The sequence below is a fragment of the Aphelocoma coerulescens genome, chromosome 4 (assembly GCF_041296385.1).
Source record: "Aphelocoma coerulescens isolate FSJ_1873_10779 chromosome 4, UR_Acoe_1.0, whole genome shotgun sequence".
Lineage (NCBI taxonomy): Eukaryota > Metazoa > Chordata > Aves > Passeriformes > Corvidae > Aphelocoma > Aphelocoma coerulescens.
Genome location: NC_091017.1, coordinates 4,513,436 through 4,535,318, shown reverse-complemented (window position 1 = coordinate 4,535,318; position 21,883 = coordinate 4,513,436). Strand labels below are relative to the sequence as shown.

The following is a 21,883-nucleotide window of genomic DNA, read 5'->3' as shown; positions in this document are numbered from 1 at the left end:
AACATCTGGCAGTGCCTTGGAAATTGTTCTCCACTTTACAAATACGAAATGGATTTTTCTACAATGCCAGTGGGAACTCAAATTTCTAATAGCTTTGTGCTCCACTGGCCCTCAAGAAGAAAATGTCCAGGTCTTAGCCATAAGCACTATTAGTACATATTACCTAATTATAATTTCCATGATACCTGAATGAATACACCTCAATGTAGGCTTCCAAAGCATGTGCCAAAGAAAGCATTTAACTTCCACTTGTACTTGTGCATGTATTACCCACGACTGAATGCATGGAACAGAAGAGCACCAATTAAAAACTACTAAACAAATAACTCTCTAACCATTTAAAAGTATCATCATTTACTTTATAAGGACTACGATGCAAACTTCAGCACAGCCATTCTTACATAAGTTTTCAAATCCCTGCATGTGGGATCTCAAAATTCTCTGACCCTCATAGGCAATTTTATCAAGCAGTGAGAATTATCGGAACTTTTCTCCTCAAAATAAAACTACAAAATCAAACCGAATAACAGAATAAAAAGTCAGTAAAACACTAAGACTAGATATTACAGAATTATTTCCTTTTTCCCTGGCTGTTTTTGGGGTTTTTTTTATTATTTGACGAGATTTCACCTGGTGTAAAGTAGAATTCATTCTTTTCAGTCTGGAGCAGAACAAGACATTACCTACTCAACAACAACAAAGAAGCCTCTCCAATGTCAGGGTTCATCTGCTGGTTATCATGGAGGGCTGTGATGCTGATGGAATGTGAGCACAGGTCCTGCCACTTTGACCACACTGCTTTTCCAAGCCTTGTCCCAAATGGAAACAAAAACCAGTTGCGACATCAGAAACCTGATTAATTGAGAGTGGCGTTCTGAGCCTGCTGCTGGTGACCCAATGACTGGGAATTGCCCTGGAGGTTTAAAGTCTCGTGTCCTTCCCAGGGTGGCAGTCACAGATATAACAAACCTGTCCAGTTAAATTACATTAGCCAAGTACTGTTTACAAATGTGGGGATCACATACGGCCTGCCCATTGTTTGGCACAGACGAGCACAATCAGCCCTGGCATCTGAAGTTGCTGACAGATTGCCAGCCCCTGGTGCAGATGGTGGCAGCTCAAGAGCGCTAATTACCGATGACATTAATGATGAGGTAACCTGTCTCTCTTCAGCTAATAAACAGATGTAATGTATTTCCTATTAATTTTTTTCCCAGATAACAAATTGTTTCTTAGATAACAAATTGTAGCTTTAATGGTGGAGAGCAACAAGACCAAATTATCTATTCTTTGGAAAAATTTGTTTTCCGCTAATTGCTCTAAACAATCAATAAGAGAATTACAACTGGCATCACCCACTGAGAACAGAAGCAGAGGAGTCAAAGTCAATTAGCTTCCTACAGTATGATGCACTCAGATGGAAAGAGTCATTACAACAGAGTGTAAAAGTCAAACTATAAAGTGTGCAGCTTCAGGAACAAAGCAGACTCGGACAAAGTCTAACTGAGGGCTTTTACATACCTGTCAATTCTTCATGTATCACTGCAGTTCCCAGTTTTCCATTAGGTGCTTCCAAGAAAGGATAAAAGACAAGGTAAGAGGGCATCCTTGGATCTTGGGAGCTCAGTAGAGCTGTAAGTCTTCAGAAGTCATGACCGAGAAACATCTCATCTACAGAATAACAGGAACAGACAATCAGCTCAGTTCTGTGTCTTAGAACAAACATGATAAATGTGGAAAAGCCAAGAACTCCATAGGGGCTAGTGAAATATTGTGCAAGTGGCAGTGTTAGGTTTACAGGTGGACTCAATGATGTTAAGGGTCTTTTCCAACCTAAATGATTCTATTGACCATCCATACCAGAGAAAAATTCAAGCACATAAAATAGACCTATTCTGCTGGAGTTTTCACTGGTGTTTCATTTCATTTTCCTCAAATGCATGGAGTTTTAGATTTACTTTTATGCTTTAGACATTATTCACACATTATCTGGTAGTTCTAGTGCATTCAATTAGAAAGTAACATTCTAACACACTTTGTGTTGGATATAACTCACTTGGTGTGTTGGAAGAGTCAATTACTTCACATTAATCCCTTGTACCCTACAGTGAAAAAACGTATATTTTGCCCTTGAAAACTGAAATCATGGAGTGCTACATGAGCCCCTGACTGATTTATCTTCTCTCCTGGGCCGAGTTCCTCACTTTTAGTAAGGAGTGGCTCTGGCACAAGCTACTTGAATGACAGTGCTTGCCTCCCCCAGACCTTTCCGTCAGGACACACTCCTGCACGGGTTTATTTCCCTACAACATCATCTCTAATTTTATACAGGGTAAAAATTGCTGACCACCCACGATCATAATGAACTGAGCAATGTTTTCAGCAGTGATGTAATGCTGTATTCGAAAACACATTCTCTTCCCACTTTCTACTTTCTGCTGTTGCACACAAAGCAGTCCACTCACTTTTTCATGCAAGCACCATTGCAAAGGCATCCAAAACTTCTGTTTAAGGCCACCTACCACTGCTTTTCTATGAGTTATCAGAAACAACACAGCCAGCCTATTGAGAAGTGAATAACAGTGAATGCTGTTCAGGGCTGGGAAAGGTTTACATACATCCTCACAGCACTCTTTATTCAGAAATTGTAAATAACAACAGTGTACAAGCCCTACAGCCACTAATTCAACACCACGTTGTGTCTCCCTCTGTTTCTTTCCACTTGCCTCAAACAAAGTCAAGTTCTAGTGACCTTTTTTAGCCACTACATATAAAAAACTGGCTTTTGTGACCTCAGTAAAAAGCATTAAATACCTCGTACAAAGCAGATAGTACAGTCTGTTGATTATCAATGGGTTATTATGACTGGGCTTATGTTAGTTTGTCTACACACTGGTGACTAATTAAGTTTTGTTGAAAGGGAAAACAAACATTTTGTTCTGTTTTGTTGCAAAACACTACTAATTCAGAAACTATTCTGCTGCAAAGCAGAAAAAGGAATGAAAAAAAATTATCATATTGAACAGTTCTCAGCTCTTCTCCTTGGCCAGGATTCTTGTGAAATGAAGGCAACATTCCTCCATGGCTGTATGCATAACAACAGTAAGTTAAGCCACCTGTATAACATGGTCTATTTTCCTCTGCAAAAGAGAGCACGTGGTGGTTGGAACGGAAACTTGATACAGGAGGAAACATCTCTCATATAGACTCTTGTTTACAAAGCCACTGACAAAATTTTAAATATTGCTCCAAATGCCTTGCTTACTTTTCCACCAGAGATGTTTTTTTCCTGTGCTAACGCAAGATAGATTTCCACAGAACGCCAGCTGAGTGCTAACATTTGTTCCTTACAATGTATTCCTCTACAGAGGAGACCAAATTCTGCTTTCTTTCTCATTTTGGCAACTACTGTATAAGTATAGTTGGACTGTGTCATTCTGAATCCCAAGCTTTCCTTATAATTTGTAGCATTTATCTCATGTTAGACAGCTTTTCTTCCTTACCACTGGAATCCTCATACTTAAAAGATACACAGGGTAGGTATCCAACAAAACTTAAGTCAGCTCTCACTATGCAACTTTTGCTCTTCCTTCACACACATGAAGTGTTTACACAATGAAAGGAAATCTTTCCTCATACTTTCTGCTCATTGGGGTCACCTGAAATGTGCCACGCAAAATGAAATTGCTACAAACAGTACCCCAGCTCATCCCTCCTTCTGCACTCTGCTAACACTTCACCATGCACACAATGTGGTAATTGCTTTTGCTTGACTTGTTCAAACAGCCATTTTCATGATGTGACAGCTAGGGCACTAATATATTTATGCCCTTTGTAATCGGCCAGCACTGCTTGTAATTAGGTGCAAAGTTAATTAAGTGCAATGCATCTAATAACTGCCTGCCAGTAATTGTAAAGTCTGATTTAGCGCATGAACTGTCAAGGTGTCAGAACGGTGTGCTAAAAAATAAGTTGCTAACAGAGAAACAGTCCTGCCACAAGCCAGAGAAAAGCACTGTGACAGTGAGTGAGCTGAGGAAAGGAAAAGCTAAGTCAAAACTTACTATTTCCAACACTGGGACATGAGCCACCTGCACGTTGATAAGTTGTATCTTGCTTAATGGAACAATAAATTGAAGTATTCTTTTATTTACCAGCCACTGTCTTCTCCTATAGACAACCCTTCCCTTCAAGAGCTATACATATGGTACAGAACTTTTTAAAGTCTGGAAATAATAGTAAAAGAACAGGTTTTTTTTTAGTAATGCATAAAAAGAGTTAAAAGCAGAATGAAGAAGGCCCAGAGAGTCTCATTTCATGTTCAGGGACCTGGTTTTATTTGTTTCTTTTATTGCATAAAACACAGCTTTTCTTCTACAGAACCTAAGAGAATATTCCATATTCTTCTTCCTCCTTTACCTTTGATTTGCTCAAACGTTCCCTTCACCTCCATCCCTATTTGGTATCAGCTGCAAAATGTTCTTTTCGTCATTTTAAGCATTCAGGGCAGATGCAGAAGAAAAGCACAGCTGGTCAGCAGGGGCAAAAATAAACACCCAACAAGCAAATGACACAAATTCTCCATACAGAATAATGCAGGACTAGCTGTACAACAGGTTAGAAGTTCCAGCAAGCACAACTGATGAGTTGCTCACGTACCACAGGAGCACAAGATACCTGCATAGCTCAATAATAATTTGATTACTAACACACACACAGATAGATGAAGCTCAGAAAATCTCCTGTAAGATAAGAAGGAGGAAAGCATAGGCAATGCTCTGAAGCTTTTTTAGGCCAGCAGATGCAAATAAATTGATGGAATTTGTATACATAGAGGATAGCTCACAAACCTTCAGAGATCATCTAAGTTCAAGGGGAATATTTCTACCTCCAAAGCAGTCCCCAGTAAAGCTCTCCTTTTAAAACACTTGGCAGAAATCCATGTCAGATAAGTCAGTCTTGGTGGTTTGTTATAATGAACTGATATTTGATCAGGGAAATTATGCTCTGGATTGACATGAAATGAATAATGCTTGTTGTGTGGTGCCCAATGACAAAGGTAAATGCTAATAGCTCTGAAACCCTAATGAATGCCAAAGTACTCTTCTGAGCTTTGATTAGTGCTTGTGTTGTGCAATTATGCTTTTCTATAATTACTGTGAATTACCATCATGATATTATTATTCTCATATTTTCTATTCCTCTGAAATTCTCAAAATTTCCTGCAGCTAAAAATGGATTTCATTTGCATTATCACAAGCTTTGATTGTTTAATGAAAAATAATTCCATGCAGACTCTCATGTTAAATTGTCCATTTAAAATTTTCCTGTTATCTAGATTATGTTGAAGTGTCCTTTCTTTCATTTATCATTTGCCTCTATTATCACAGTTACTGCCCTCACTTCATGCTACATTTCAGAGAGAAAGAAAATACGAAAGCTATTTTTACTCATACCCTCATCTTTTGCCTGGAAGCCCTTTCCTCTGCATGTTCTCCCTTTTCCCTAAAATTCCTCATTTGGAAAGCTTAAAATGAGGGGGGAAAAAAAAGCAAAAAAAAGCAAAAGCTTACTTTTCAGGAAAATGTGGTAGGTATGCTAAAAACAATTTTTTTTTTTTTTAATTACAGTAGGGTCTGCAGAAGGATACCTTGGACTTGCAAGTCAAAATGAGTATGGTACCAGAACCAGCAAAATCCATTCAAAAGCCAGGCTGCAAAAACTCTGGGAAATGTGGATTTGTAAGAGTATGAAGGAGCCTCGGAGGCATTGAGCTGAATAATTTTTAAAAACCACCAGACAGACATGACCTTCACAATTAAAAAGTACAAAAGTGTCCCACAATATAAAGAAGAGTTCATCTGATATTTGAAATATTTCTTCCTACATCTATCACTGCTGCACAAAGTGTGTGTACATTTAAATAGGTGGACAAAAGGAGATAGAAACAGCCTCTACACTTCTAAATTTAGGGGAAGTCAGTTAACTTTTGCTTGGCTTACATTGAAAGTTTTCATTTCTATTGCAACAAAAAAGGAAAAATCTTGTGACCTTTGCACAGTTCTGATAGTTTTAAGATCTGATTTTCATGTTTTCCAGTCCCTCACCATCATTTTGCTGCCTGCAAATTAAAAGCACTCGTTGCGATATTTCTACTAAAAGAGCAATTCAGTTATTTTTCAAGTAGATTATGAGCAATTTTTTGATGTATTGAGAAATTATGGACTAGAAGATGGTCTATATAACTAAATTTATATTATGTATTTCACTACATACATAAAAATATTATTTTGGGGGTTTTGTCTCCCTTATTTCTTTCCAGCCTTTTCCAACTGCTTCCATTTTCACCTCATATATACATCTGATTTTCCTCTCACATACACACAATTCTCCTGTGCAAAGTGTTAATAGAACATGTGTGGTCACAATTTCACACTTGCAATATTCAAATATCTCCCAAGTTAGTCAGAAGAAGTTTGACCATGTCCATATGTATGCTTAAGGAGATGAAAGCCTGGATCAGATGAAGGAAAACAACTTTTTTAAAAAACCAAAAATCTTATATGAGGTTATTTATGCCTTCATGATTTTTTTTTTTTTTTTAATTTTCACCATGGATAAAACCAAATGGAAATACTTCATCTCTAACTTTATTGTGATGTGGGGAAAATTGAGCCCACATTGAGCATCTGCAGATTGCCTCTTTCAAAGCCGTGCTGCACCAGGAGGATTTTGTAACGACAGCTAAAGAATGTTGGGAAGCAATCGAAGCAGGGATGTGCACTCATGAAACCATGGCTTCTTTTCCTATGTTTGTCAGCATTACCAACCTGTTCCCATCACTTCCTACATGGATCACCATCCCAGTGGGCTGTGCAGATGTCCTGATGAGCCTGGGATACACAATCATCTCTGACCTTGCCATAAATACCATCCCCTTGTCCAAGGGAATAGGCATGGCCATGACACTGATCACAAGATTGGCATCTTGCACACTTGAAGCTGCACTGAGTTAAGTAGGGCTGTTATTTAGGTACCCAAAATGAGGGCCCATAAACAAACAAGATGGAACAAGACAGGGATCAGGGATGGGGCACTGTCCTTGCCAGTGAGCCAACCTTCTGCAACTGGAACCACTATAAATGGAAATTATTAGAGAAGCTCCCACCCATACTTCATGGAAACTTCCACCCTGCCACCCACATGGTCACTGCCCAGTCTTACCCCTCCTGTGGGAGGGTCAGCACAGATTCTGCTCACTTCAAAATTTTTCTTTCATATTACAGATCAGCTTCAAGGGTAGGAGAGAAGCTAATCCTACACATATGTGCCTCTGGTGAGATGGCAACTGTCCCTGGCCAAGGAATTAACACCCCTTTTAAAGTTATCCTCTTTATTCTGAGCGTCCAACAAACAAATCAAATCCAGCATTTAACAACTGCATGTTTCACATCACCAAAAGCCCTTTCAGATCTCGAAGCTGTACACACTGTCTGCTGGAATGACCCCAGGCACTCTGTGGTGATTGAATTATAAGCAGTGACACCCTCTTTCCCACCCCACTGCACTGAGTTACCTCCACTGGCTACAGAGAGGACTCCACAAGCTTTCATGCAGGCAGCAATGTGCTGGACAACAGTGGGAACATATTATTAAATATTTCTTTTATCTTCACTTACAATGGCCACAGATTGAACCAGCCCGCAAATATTTTCCATTAGAGTGTTGCAGCCACAAGGTTCCAAGGCTTGGAGACCAAGGGTGTTTTGGGTGGTTATAACTCTTCAGTTACTTTTATCTAGCCCAACCCACTTTATCCACAAAACATTGAAGAAAATACCCAGCCACAAGCCACAGCACAGGACAAAATGTGGGTTGCTCTGCTGCCTGCTAGGCCTCTGAGATATCACAGGTTTAGCTGTTGACCTTTCACTGCAGTTTAGATTTTGTTTGAGGATGTCAGAAATATTCTCTGTAACTGGAGAGACTGCAGCCAGTGAGCTGGGTGGTCGTCTGCAGTTAGAGGCTTTCTGGGCTCTCAGGAAGTGATTGTGCTAATCCATCACTGAACTCAGTGGCTTGAGCAGCCATACTACTTCACTATTACTGCAGTGTGGAGGGGGGGTTTCCCTTCTGGATGAACTGGACTGGCATTGACTCTGGATCCTGCCAGTAAATAAATATTGTCTAATTTTTAAAATTATCTTTGTATTACTTTGTGCAGTGCTTCACCTGTATGCAGGAAGCATTCTACTTCCTTCCCTCTGGATGGTCTGCAGAGAATGGAAGAGCAGCCTGAATGCAGAGATGTGAAGAAATTACACAGAGTGCTGTATCCAAATCCCTTCAAACATGGAAATGGTCTGATGGGTTCATATCCATTAGCACATGGTTATTCTATTTATTCGATTCTTTTAAATCTACCTGGCTATGGCTAATGCAATGACTCTTAACTGCTCTGTGGATAACTCACAAGGATTTGGGAGAGGGAGGTCACATCCAGGATCTACTGCTTAGCTCCTAAAGAATCTTGGATTAATCACTTTCCTCCCCTTGTTACTATTTCTGATTGCAAAGCACAGAGTTATTTAAGGGCAGGAGGCTGTACTAAAAAGTCATTATTATTAAAGGATACCCTTCTTTTCAAACTCCACTAAACTGCAGGAAGGTTTAAAAAATGTGCTGCTGTAATCAGTAAAAAACACAATTTGTTTGCACTAGGATGGTTCTACCTGTCACCAACTAGGTCATATTATGTAACTGTGGCCAAACAGCATTATTTTTTTCCTAGGCAGCTACATACAAGCCTGGAGGGATGAATGAGCTGTCACAAAGTCTGGCTAGAAAGACACCAAAGAACTCGTAGTTGTATATAACTACCAAGTCCTTACTTGGACAACCAGGGACAATATATGGAGTAACTCACACAGCTTCAATGCCCTGGATCAAACAGCTGTGAAGTAAGGAGGAAGCTCCTGACTGGTTCTTTGAATAATCCTTCTAGTGGGAGTCAAATACACAGCACGTACAACCGTGGCTGAATCTGTACCCCATTCAGGTTGGCAGGTGATAAGATCTTCCAGACAACCCAAGTTATGCTGGAGATGCTGGTCCCAGCTGCCTGCTGACAGAATGCCACCAGAGTCACACATTTTGTTAGTCAGCTCCCAGGCTGCAGTGTCAATCACAGTGTATGATAAACTAGGCCAGTCACTTAATTGCATTTCAAAGTGGACAACTAAAGAATGTCATCTGTCCCAGATAAAAACTGGACTGTAGCCAGCAATCCATAAATCCCTCTGTCCTATCCTGAAGGCCATATACAGCAACATTTTGGAGCCTCTGAAATGATCTTTACCACAGAGATAACAGATGAGATCCTGTTGGGCAAACATCACTGGCCATGTGGCTATGACACTGAAAGAATACTTGGCAGCACAGCTGTGCTGCCAGGATGTGTGAGCAGCACTGAAGATGCTGCAAGCTTGAAGATGTTTGTCTGCTTGTCCTGCATCACATTAACCCAGTCCAAATACTGGAAAGCAGAAGTTTGCAGCCTTACACACAACCCAAGGTTATACAAATAAACAATCAGTAATCACAAGCACAGCACACAGCTGACCAAGCCAGCACACTGATTGTCTCCCTCTGAGAAACGCCTGAAAGCAAACAAGTGCTAAAAACATTTACAGTCCTCCACAAAAGTAGAAATTATCTTCTCATGTAGAAAAAATCCTAGGTAGTTATTTGATCTTACCTTCAAATAGTTTCATAGTTAAGGAGAAAAAGCCTTTTGCCTTAATGTAGCTATCAAACAGAACCAATTTGAAACTTGCTCTGTACTACCGCATCCAAAGCTCCATTCCAGCTGGGATCTTCACACACTAACACAGAGTGAGCTGGAATGTGTGAGGGTTTGTTCCATCAGTTTGATTTTTTTTAAATTTGTATTTCCCTCTGTTTCCTGCAGCAACTGCTCTCCCGTGTAAAATCTGCAGATATCAAATACAGCAGATTCAGGACGAGCTTATTCCTAGACTGTGACATTCCAGCTCTTGGCTTTCTAAGCTTAGCTTCTATCAACCATTTAAAGATGAAACCAAGTATCTCGAAATTCACCAAGAGAGCTTTGTAACAAAAACCCCTTTACTTGCATATCTACACACACTAACAGCATTTCTACAGTATTTCGAAATGACATTTTAACACCAATGGCAAACATAGCAAGTGCCTTTCAGGGCCAGGAGAGGTTACTTTGACTCTGGCACCACCTACTGACCAGGGAATAAAAGTGCCTGGACTACGACAGCAAGAAAGGCCACACTAATCAAGGAAATACACCCCGATTTCTTCTTGCAGTGTGAATATTTCTACTTTTTCATCCTCAAGACAGCTTTAAATTACACCCTCGAAAAATATTTTCTTAGCTTCTCATTACTGTTGACATTCATCAGAGTGCAATGATATAATGTAATAGGATCTTTCCAGTCTGTAAGATAACCAGTACAAATAAACAAAAAGCTGCTTGCACTGATTTTGCAAGCAATTCTTCACCACAAAGACACCAAGGAGGAACGAGCTGTTTCAGTGTAACTGCCAGGAATGTACTTAGCTGTGCAAAATACATTAAAATATGAATGCCAAAATAAAACCTCACACAAAGGCTTAGTTTAGAAAGCAGTTTTTTTATTCTTGCCTTCCTAAATATTTAATTTTCCCTTTCTAGACAGAAAATATTATCTACGCATTAAAAAGGAAATCATAAATGGTATGGGAATGTATTTTCTGATTAATATTGAGGCTGAAAATATTTCTTTTTAAGAAAAAAGGGCAACTTTTTATCTGGATTTCAGAAGTACTGAGAAGTACCAAAGTTGAGTTTCATACATTTTTGCCACTAGCAAAAATCAACTATTCAAAGAGAGAACATTTGTACTAAATATATTTTTTTAAAAATATTGAAAACTACTCCTAAACGTTGTAAAATTATAGGAGTTATGTGGAAAATATTTTGCCTTTGTCTGTATGAATGTACTGACCTCACTTAACAAGGAAATTTAAACAGAATTTAAATTTCAATCAAAATGTGTAAGGACAAGTAAGGGTTACAGCAAATTCCAAAGATGAAGACAGAGGCTGGTAAGTAAAAACTGCTGCAGAATAATAAGAATTGATCACCTGTAGCTCTGGGGAATGAAATGAAGACAATGAATACTGTCTTAAGCCTGCTGGACATTCAGAAGAACAGCCCTGTCATGCTTGCAGGGCCTGCTGATTAATGCTTGGCTTTAGTGTAACATAAGATTTATTGCATTTTGCCTTAAGTGGGTAATTGAATAATCCCTCTAAAAAGCAATAATTTTCCCATGAAGTTCATAAAGTTAATACACTTCAACTCTCCAAAGAGCAGAAAAGAAACAGCTACACATCTACCTGTGGAAATCACTGGACATAAATCATCATGCACAAATGTGACTTCATAGAAGTTTGTTATTACAGTGTTTTACAGGAAAGAATAAATAAATTATTTTAAAATAGTGCCTATGTACACCTATCATGACTGGCTGAATGAACACTGATTCCTGATCTCCCATCTTTTTATATCATAGTAACTTCACTGGATTAATGAATATAATTCTCACTTTATTTGGACTAAAATAAAATTGAAACTCAAATTAGCTTGACTCAAAATCTGGTTGTTAGCCTTATGGGAGAATAAGTTCCATATGTACTGCCTAGGCTCTTGAAATCAATGGGAAAATGGGGGAAAGAAAATTCACATTGATTGGTAGTGCATTTGGGGTTTATAGACCATATCCCATAAAATGCACGTTAGGCTCAGCCAATCAGCCAAGGAAGTAGCACTGAATTGTTAGGAATCACTGTGCACAGATGGAGGATGAAATCTTTGTCTGAGCTCCACAGATCCCCAAAATGGAGATCCTGTCAGACCAGAGGAAAAGCAAGGTGTCCTCTTCTCATTTGTGCTACCTCAACCAGGTCAAAGGGGCTACAGGAACAACCATATTCCATAGGGATGGATTTCTAAGTGTGCAAAGCTGTAGGCTGGACTAGCTCACCAAAGATGCGTCACTTAATTTACACAAAAAAGCTGATAAAAAAATTAAAACTAAAAGCAGCATCTGGAAACAATGTGGTGATTAGAAATTCTGCCTCAGATAATAAAAAGAAATCTGAACTCAGAGTGTCTTTCAAAACCACACAAAGTGAGCTGAAATATCCTCAAATCTACTAACACCAAACCTACCAAAACCCTTAAGATTATGTACTCAAAAAGTATCACCTTTAAGGCACCAACTGTTACCACACCTCTAGACATTCTTCTCCAGAGAAAGCACTGTACAGATACTGGTTTTGAGAAGAAGGAAATATCAAGCACTTAGACTGCCACACTTGAGGACACATGCTACAATATTCTTATTATTGAACACTATAACAAAGGCAGTGAAATATTTCAAGTTTCAACTTCAACTGAAATTTTGAACTCTCAGCCTGCATTTTCTCTGTAGACCCTAGGTAATACTGCAGTTCAGAGGTGCAAAATTATTAACTCCATATCAGAACGTGGACTCCAGGTTTTCATATGGCTTTTCAGTCTCTGGGTTCCACCTGTCTGTGACAACAAAATGGCCTTCCTGCTGTGGCGTGCAACTTACACTTCCCCTATTCCCCTCAGTGGATTACAGCTGAGAAAACTGCCATTTCTTTTGCACTAATGAAATGATTCTCAAGCTGGATTGCAGGGATACGATGCATTTCAGGCATTCTTCTTCTCTGAATTAATGCACATGGGGCTACTAATGTACTTTTGACATCAGCGATCTTTTTTGATGGTACACTTCATGTTACATGGTTTCACTAGGAACACCAATGGAAACATTGGAATGCTCTATTCATAGTTTTAAGTTTCACTTTGAACCATCTGGCAGTCTCAGCCAGGTATGAAGTAAATTATGGGTCTCCAACAAATTTTCAGGACATTCTCTAGTACTTAAGACTAGATAAAAAGCACATTTTAAAAAACATGATATAGACATTTCAAATTTGAAAGCAATGTGATCACAGCATATAAAGTAAGACAACGAAAGAGGGAGGGCACATTTTTGGTACTAGTGTGTACTTAAAAAGAATTATGCTTTCATCCTTCCATCAGTTTTAGCATGGTACTGCCTTGGGAATTCTGTGCTAAGAAAAAGGCCAGATGGGATGACATATTGGCCCAACAGCTCTTAGGGAGTAAAGGGATTTGGGTTTGCTCCTATTAGAGTAGACTGATGGCATATCAGAATGACTATGAGAAACAGGGAATTGTTGGCTGAAGAAAAGTTACTCAATCTCGAACGCAAGCAAGCAGAGTGGGCTGCAAGTGATGCAGTCCTCAGTATAAGGCATTACACAAGTGATTTCCTTTGTTACTGGTTTAAGAATTTACAGTTCTTGCCCATGTTGGTCTGAAACGTGATAAACATTGATTTGTGTTTCCATAAGAAGCCTGTAGTATTTCCTAACTCAGTAGGAGAATTGCTATGCCATATTCTTCAAGGCTGCCAGTGAGCCGGGCCTGATTGGGTGGGAAGTATTTGGGATGCCAAATTGGCATTGTTCATTAAGCAACCAAAACACATTCTTTGGTGTCAAATTTAGGAGCTGTGGTAATGCAGCACCTTATGTAGGAAGGTCTGTTCCAGATAGCATGGCAAATACTAACAGGAAAAAACTGGAAAGGGGAAGTCCATGACCGGTAAGCAAATTACAGTGGGGCCCAGTGGATGGAAGTTTGGAATGGCTCAAATATTTTGAGGGGTGAGGAAGGGGATTGAAAACTGGGAGTAATGCGAGATAGCAAATCTTGCCAAAATATTTATGTCTCTGACCTAGGCAGGTTAGATCTTCAGACGAGAATCTGTTTGCAACAAGGGGCAGCTAATAAAAAGTAAAATTTATGGCTTTCTCATCGTAAATGCTGCCCCAGATGTTCAAACACAAAGTACATAGGTTCACCACCAAACCAAATGCAAGAAAGAAAATCAATAAACCAACATCAGAGTATCCTTTTACTGGTAAAGGCAGAGTATTTGTCTAAAGAGCAAACAGTATATGGTATCTCAAGTGGCTCCTTAAAACTCTTGCCATAAAGTTATTGACGATGTTAATACAAGAATTGCAATATGAAGACCAAAGACTACATTTTTTACTCTTCTTCTTTACAAGGGGAGAAACAGAGCAGGTCTGGAAAGCTGAACAGGACTGATGCTGCTCCTGAAAGGTTATGAGAAGTTCATCTAATGAGATAAAGCCCCCAAAACATGAAACATAGAATCATACTGTCCTTTTATTTGATCAAACCTACTCCACATGGACTTTGATGTATACTCTAGCAATAAACTATTTTCTGAATTTCTGCACAAAGAGTGACACTGGAATTACTGTATCTGTGATCCCAGTGCTGTGCACCACACAATCCTTGGCTTCACCCAAGAGCTGATTTTGAGGCAGACATTGCTGTGTTATATTTTATTTTGACACAGACATTGCTATATTATATATTATGTATAAATCTGATAAATCACTGTGCACTCTTCATATTCTACAGCCAAAAGGATCCAGAGCTATAACTGCTGAAATGCAAGATTTCCCTTGCTGTTTGCTGAGTAAGTCCAAAAAGCCTCAGTGTTAGCTGAAAATGCCTGTTTTCAGTTGCAAATAAGCTTTCTGCTATTATTCATAAAGTTCAGGGCTCAATGCATGATTATGCTAATCCTTGTGATAAAACAGCGATAAACTTGCAACCAGTTAAAAAGGTGAATGGTTCCTGCAAACAGAGAAAAACCAGGATAGGTTGGTGGATATTTTTGTGGTCCAAACTTTCAATTTTTTTTTCTGTATTTGCCAGCAGAGCTTTCTGTCTTTTTCAGTGCTGAGGCTTAGGACCTCTTCACTACATTCTATATAAAACTCAGCCTTCCATGCTTCTGCTCATTAGACACATTAGAGAATTTTTGCTACCAAATATTCAGAGATCATAGATAATATACAGAATTAAGCACATCTTGCCTCTAGTAAGCTTGTGAGGACACCATATGCCTGGTTCTCCTAGATTGCTTTAGCTGACAATCTAATAAGAAAGAAAGATGACTTCTTATTTCATGAGAGAGACTTTAAGAGTGTATCTATGGGGGAAACAGCTTTGGAAGCATACAAAAGTTGCAAATTTTGGTTCTGCTTTGCAAAGGAAATAATTAGAAGTACTTGTCATTTGCTGAAAAGCTAGAAATAAGCAGACTGAAAAGAAGACTTGTCTTTTTCAAAGCCAAGTTGGAAGACCAAAGGGTGCAGAAGGCTGAGCAAGGTGTGCAGGGATGAACAGCATTCTGTGGCAGTGGTGTGAGGAGCCAACTTCTGTACCATTTCTGACATTACATTACAGGATTATATTAACAACATTTCAGTTGCTAACAATCAGTCCTATGAGTGTTCACGTGCATGATGTCTCCATCATTTATGTCTCACAGTGCTCTCATTATCCATAAAAAGGAATGCCAAAAATTTAGGACAGGAAGCCTGATTAATTGCTTCATCCCTGCTGCTTTCCTCTATCTACTGCTGTTCAACACATGAGAAAATCATCTCTGGTCAGACCAAAGGTCCACGGCTAGCTGAGTAGCAGATGCTTAGGAAAACAAGGTATTTAGGGATTTACCCTTCCTTTGAGCTGCCCTCTCAGTCACTCAAGAACTCCCTGCTGGCATCTACTCAGGTCCCTGTCTTATTGGAACAAGTATATTCAAAGTGGAGTTCATTTCTCTGGGAAACACAAAAAAGGATGGGACAAAGGGGATTTAAAGACAGTTGAAGCCTACAAGGAAGCTGAGCTATAACCCTTGTGCCAAGGGTTTCATAGTAGGAACCCAGTAGTCCACCACACTGGATTTACTCATAAAATGCTTTTTGCATTTATTTTCAGTTTCAGCCTCTCCTTTAAACAGCACTGCAGTGCCTGACTTGAACAGCCCACGTTTCTGCATCAAAACTTACTGTTCTTCCTTGAAGAATACTGTTCTTTGTAATGTCACTTGTAACAACTGCACTGTTAGGCTAATATAAATGTAGTCCAAATTTCACTTCCTTTCACGTTCCATTTTTGCTGAAATGAAGTAGATGAGAAAAAACCAGAAACTTTAACAGGAATAGTCTTGTGCAGATGGAGGCAACCCAAATGTGCTTAGTAGAGCAGGTCTTGGTCAGAGTCAAAAGAGTCCAAAGGACAGATGTGTTGTTTGTTAATCCTTCAGGAAACCCTTGTGATTAGGAACTCCTAGATCTCCAAAAGGCCAGCCAACTGAAAACCATACACTCTGCTCCAGCACTCATAGTACTCCATTTGGGAGAATCAGGGGATTGCTAGGCCAGAAATAAGAAAGAACAATGTAAATAAGGTTATTATACATAAAAATCAGAGTGCATGCCCTGGAGGATGGGGAGATTTCAGTTCAATAAATCAGCTAGGAAGATCTGGCAAAGTTCATTGTCCAACTGGCTTAGAAATTTAACAAGAATACTAGGGCAGCCATTTCTTTAAGAAGTTTAAGGAAAAACAGAGGTAGATTCAAGCCAATGTATTAAAACACTATGAAAGGCAAGTGAAAGCCATTAGTAAAGAACCTGGAAGCAATTCACTGTGACCCCCAGAGAATATCAGTACAAGGGTGGAGGAAAAGCAGAGAGTATCCAATGAGAGCTAACAAATAAAAGCATGAAGTCATGTGGAATATAGAAAGAGTTCAGACTGTATGAAATTTCTGCATGGATGAAAAGAAGTGTCTCCATTTTCTATAATTCGACCATTCTAATTTCTATAATACATGTGATACCCTATATTGCATTTAATCAACAACATTATTTTAAAACTTTTTTCTTATTAATAATTATTTGTATTACTGGGGAGTATTTCACAAACAAAAACAAAGAACAGAGCTGCTGTCTCCAAATATGGACAAAAACATAATAATACCATAAAAAGAAAATAAATTAGTCATTATCAATCAATTATTTCAGCACATCATCTACATACTTGCTTTCAATATTTCTGTAGACCTCATGACAATGCAGAAATATCAGAGGGTGAAGCCTCTCAAGTGCCTTTGCTAACTCATGGGGAGCACCTTCTAAGCATGAAGGACATCATAGAAAAAAGTACAAGATGTTTCTTTGGAAATCTACGGGGGAATCAGCAGAGCAGTTCATAGGGCAACTGCAGCACAGTACAGGAGCCGAGCTGCTGAGCCGAGCTGATGGTTCGTTCATTCAAGAACAGAAGCTCATGGAGAACAGCAAAGATTTCAGTCTGGACTAAAGGAGACACTGAATGCCCTTGCTGAGAGATTATCCAAAGCTAAGTCATAGAAGGAAAAGAGGAGGAAATCAGGGGCACAAAACCCTGGAAAAAGGAGAAGGGAACTGGAGAGGATCTGCTTGTGATGTGCTGAAGGAATCAATAGGAAAGTAGAAGACAAACTGGGATAAGACAGAGGCAGGGCAGCCACACTAGACATGGTCTCAAGCAGGCAAGTGCAGTTGGATAGGTCAAAGGGAATGAGCAGGGACACTGACCAGAGAGGCCAGGAATGCTGGATAGAGCTTCAGTCATGCTAAGTTGTGCCACCAACTTGGCTCAAATAAGCACCATATTTAAGTATTGGAACTCAGTGGAACAGAATGGTACAGTACAGCAAAATCATCTCTTTCTTGTTATTCCTAGTACAAGGACTGAGTACTGAACAGCTTTATGGCCCATCTGTGAGAGAACACAGCAACTGAAATTACATGTGAACACTAGCACCCTGGTTTCAAAAAAAAAAATTAGTAATACTAATGTTCTCTTGTTATGCATACTCACTATCCTGAATGCTTATATGTTCATCACATCATTTTCTTGTTTTGATTCTTCAGGACAAGCAAGATTAAAATACCACTGTGTAGTATGTTCCACTCTTCTATAGCTATAATCTTCCTACCTCAGCTGACCTAAGAGTTACTGAACAAGGAGTAGGGAGATAAAGAAATTCAAATTCTGTTGTTTTCTACTCATAGAGGAAACAATCAATACATAACTCTACTTCCACATTCACCCACACTAGGTCCAAGAACAGTTCTGTCATTTCTAGCAGCAGTGGTAGCACACTCCTGCACACTAATGAAAAATGCACCCTTTCTTTGGTGGCAATTTTTTTTTCAAACACCACTTGAGGGTTTGGGACAGAATAACGTTTACACCAGCAATGTAACACCAAAAAAACCCCACTGTGTTGATAGTTACAAAATGACATCAGCTAACACATCAATTGATAACTCTTTATTAGTTTTGAAGATGCAAAAGAGATTTGAAGAGCCACAAGCTATGTAACAGCCTCAGCTTTGTATCTGACACTTAGCAAATCTGAGACTTGGTTTGACCCAAGGGAAATTGGAATTTCACACATAAATGGCTGCCCAAAACAAATAAGCAACTTGCCCACAGTCAGATCTGATGTGGGAGGCCCTCTCCAGATAACATCATGAAAAATCCCAAAATTAACAGAAATATGTTTTCATTTACTTATCCACATTCTAACACTCCATTTCTTATAACATAAATAAGTGCAGAAGTTGTTTTAAGGAAGGAAGTAAAAATTACTAGGTGTCTATCAAGAATTACAGAAGAAAGCAAAATGTTTTGATCACAGGATTCATTTCTTGCTAATTCATTTCAACATTTAGATCTTTATCATTTCAGGTATAGCCTGCATTAATAGCACATGTTTAAGAAAGAAACTCACATCAGGTAAGTATTATCTCCCAAGAAAGTGCACTTTTTAAATATTCTTTAGCATGCAAAAGAAATATTAGATTTCCATGAATTCATTCTTATGTTCTTACTAACAACTGTTGTGGACAGCAAGTAATAACGGAGACAGGCCAGCACAGCAGTAAAATATGTGAACACATCAATTTATAAAAACCAGCAATTGGTTATTATTGTTGGTTTTGAGGAGCAGTCTTGCCAGCTGTCACAAAATGCATAAACAGTTCATAATCTGTAATAGTTCCTCAGACAGCTGCAAGACCATAAGGCAACAACTTTTATTCCTCAAATGAAACATGTTATTTAGGTCCAAAATGGACAGTTATTTTAGAAAACATATTCCAAAAATACAGCAGAAAATCAAGACTTTCTAAAACTCAACTTAAAATGCTTATTATCACTCACTACTTCCCACAACCCCTTCAGCTTCCTGTCTTCTCATAACTGTGTTATGCAGCAAATGAAGGCCCCTAACAGTCATGGCATGAAAAAAAAATAACAAACACAGGAAAATCACATAAATATTCAGACTATGCAACATAGCTGTTCAGAGTTGGTGTTTTCCTTTGCAAGAGCTTGTGCAAACATTCTGCTCAATTTCATATCTGTGGGAGTTTACATCCCCCACATTCAATTTTCAAAAACAAACTCTCACAAACCCTTATTCTCACAATAAACATCCCCAGCTACATCTCACCTAAATTTTCCATGGTGCTGAGTTTAATAAAAGCTGGATTTAGCACCATTATTTGGACAAGAATGGTTAAACAGTTTCTTGTAAAGAATCCTTTTTTTTCCATCTGCACTAAGAGAGGCACAGAATTGGGTGCCTCATTATTCTTTGCATGACTATAGAAAATGAGATATCTTCTAACACAAGGCAACTTAAAGAAAAGTTTAGTGATTCCAGCATATAAACCCATTCCATTGGCAAGGGAAAAACTTCCACTGTTTGCAATAATGCCTTCTATGTGTAGTATCAAACGGAACAGTCAGGGAAAAATACAACACAGCATTCAGAAAGATTCAGAAATATTTTGTTTCTGTGAACAAATTCTAGGATTGAAAGTTTTCTAGCATTATTATAAAATTGAAGCAACAAGTGCTTTAGAAGAGTTTATTTCTGAAAGTATGCACAGCACAGAAAACAGTTCCATGCCAAGTATCACTGTTAGAAGACCTGTACTCATGTTTGAACAACATGTTCTGTCTGAAGCTATGGCTCCCAGCTTTCCAGCCTTTTAAATACAGTAGAAAACACTACACTGTGTTTCTTTTAACAGAAACTTTGATAACAAAGGCCTGTCATGCTTCCTTGCTGAAGTTTGCGCTCCCTTAGGCTGATCTGGAAGGCCATCTGGAAATTACCACTGATTAATTAGCTGTGAGCCTATGATGTGAACAGGGCAGATGGAAGAACACAGCACTTCATTGCTCCCAGCCCTGCAAGCCCTACCAATCCAACGCCCAATCCATGTCAAGGTCCCAGTCTCTTTCCAGGAAGATTGAGAAAGATTCAGATTCAGGAATTCTCCACAGTAATTATTTCCTTGGCTGCTTTTTCTCCCAGCTCTGTTCACAATGTTATCAATGCTAACAAACAATGTCTAAGAACCACAATGGAAGGGACCTGACTACAGAGTGTTTTCACCAGAAGTCCCGCCTTCCTATCCACAGGACTTAGACAAAACCATCTTGGTTTTACATTTATCACTTCTAGACATATTCTCAAATGAAAAGACTGCAGTATTACAAACCTTTTTTTCTTTTTTTTTCTAATGGAACAAGAGTATTTGCTTATCCTCCTGTACTTATCCACCAGACTCACTTGCACACGTCCCAAACACACACACATTTACTGCCCATGACTTTCTGGCCAAGATATGCAAGTCTTTTACCAATATCCTGGTCTTACAAGCACCATAAGTACAAAGAAGAAGTTTTAGACTGAGAAGGGGTGAAAGCAATTCAGCTTTATCTCCCCACTGAGCCTTCCACTTGCCCTCTCTCCATACACTCTAAGTGGGAAGGACAAAATGAAATTAATATCATTATCGTTATGCAAAAGCCAAACTATTCTGTCATTCTCTCATTATTGTCAGCTACTTCTACTTAAAAATCAAGACAGATAAGGAAAGAGGTATCAGCTTTGATAAACAGCTTTTCCTGCACAAACAGTATCACAGCACAACAGCTTAAATTTAACTTCTTTCAAATTTATCACAGATTAAACACATATCCATGAGCATCACTGAAAACTGCACTTCACAGGTTTTCCAAAAAATGTGGTCATAACTAATGACTTATGATTAACCTTAGATCAACAACATCCAACGCTGGCCAGAAGATGGCTGGCTAGGAGAGGGATGAGGAATTATAGTACATTTACTATTAATGTTGAGACAGAATTTAAGACATACGTTCTTCAATAAACGTGTTTACAAATATTTCATTGTAATTGGATTACGATGATATTTTGGTCCATATTAAAATATAAGGCTCAGTACTTGTTCATCAAATTCTTTTTCTCTCTTTAAATTACTTTAGAGCCCCCATTTTGAAACACCAAAGTCCTGACCAGGAATAAAAAAAAAAAAAGCTATCTGATGTCTGCTCAAAAAAATCCTTCCTTCCATACTGAGACCTGAAAACAGGGTCAACCACCGGCTATTTTGCTCTGTCATATTTGCTGCTATCAGCGGTGCAGCTTTCAGCTTGTCAAACAGCCCACTGACTAGCTGTTTTAAACTACATTTTAAATATTCCAGGAGCAGCCCAAAGGTAGATAAAACCATTAAATCCAGTTTGCAAAACCTTTCCAGCTCATCACTATTTTCCAAGTGGGTAAGTGTAAAGATCTTTTTTTTTCCAATAGGATGAATGACATACAGTCCCTAATCTTTCTTTCCCAATAGGACGAATGACATACAGTCCCAAATCTGAGTCCATACATTAAAGTACTTAAGTTCATGACTTTTCCATTACAAGGTGAGAAGTTCAAGGCTTTTGCTATCAGCTAAC

General features: G+C 38.8%; 1 long non-coding RNA gene across 3 annotated transcripts in view; it reads right to left on the bottom strand.

Annotated features, from left to right (window-relative positions):
* Window positions 1–21,883, bottom strand: part of LOC138109346 (uncharacterized) — a 63,818-nt gene that overhangs the window by 24,434 nt on the left and 17,501 nt on the right. For all 3 annotated transcript variants that reach the window (XR_011150421.1, XR_011150422.1, XR_011150423.1), the window contains exon 3: window positions 1,522–1,671. This is a non-coding gene — a long non-coding RNA (uncharacterized lncRNA). The remainder of the gene's footprint in view (window positions 1–1,521; window positions 1,672–21,883) is intronic.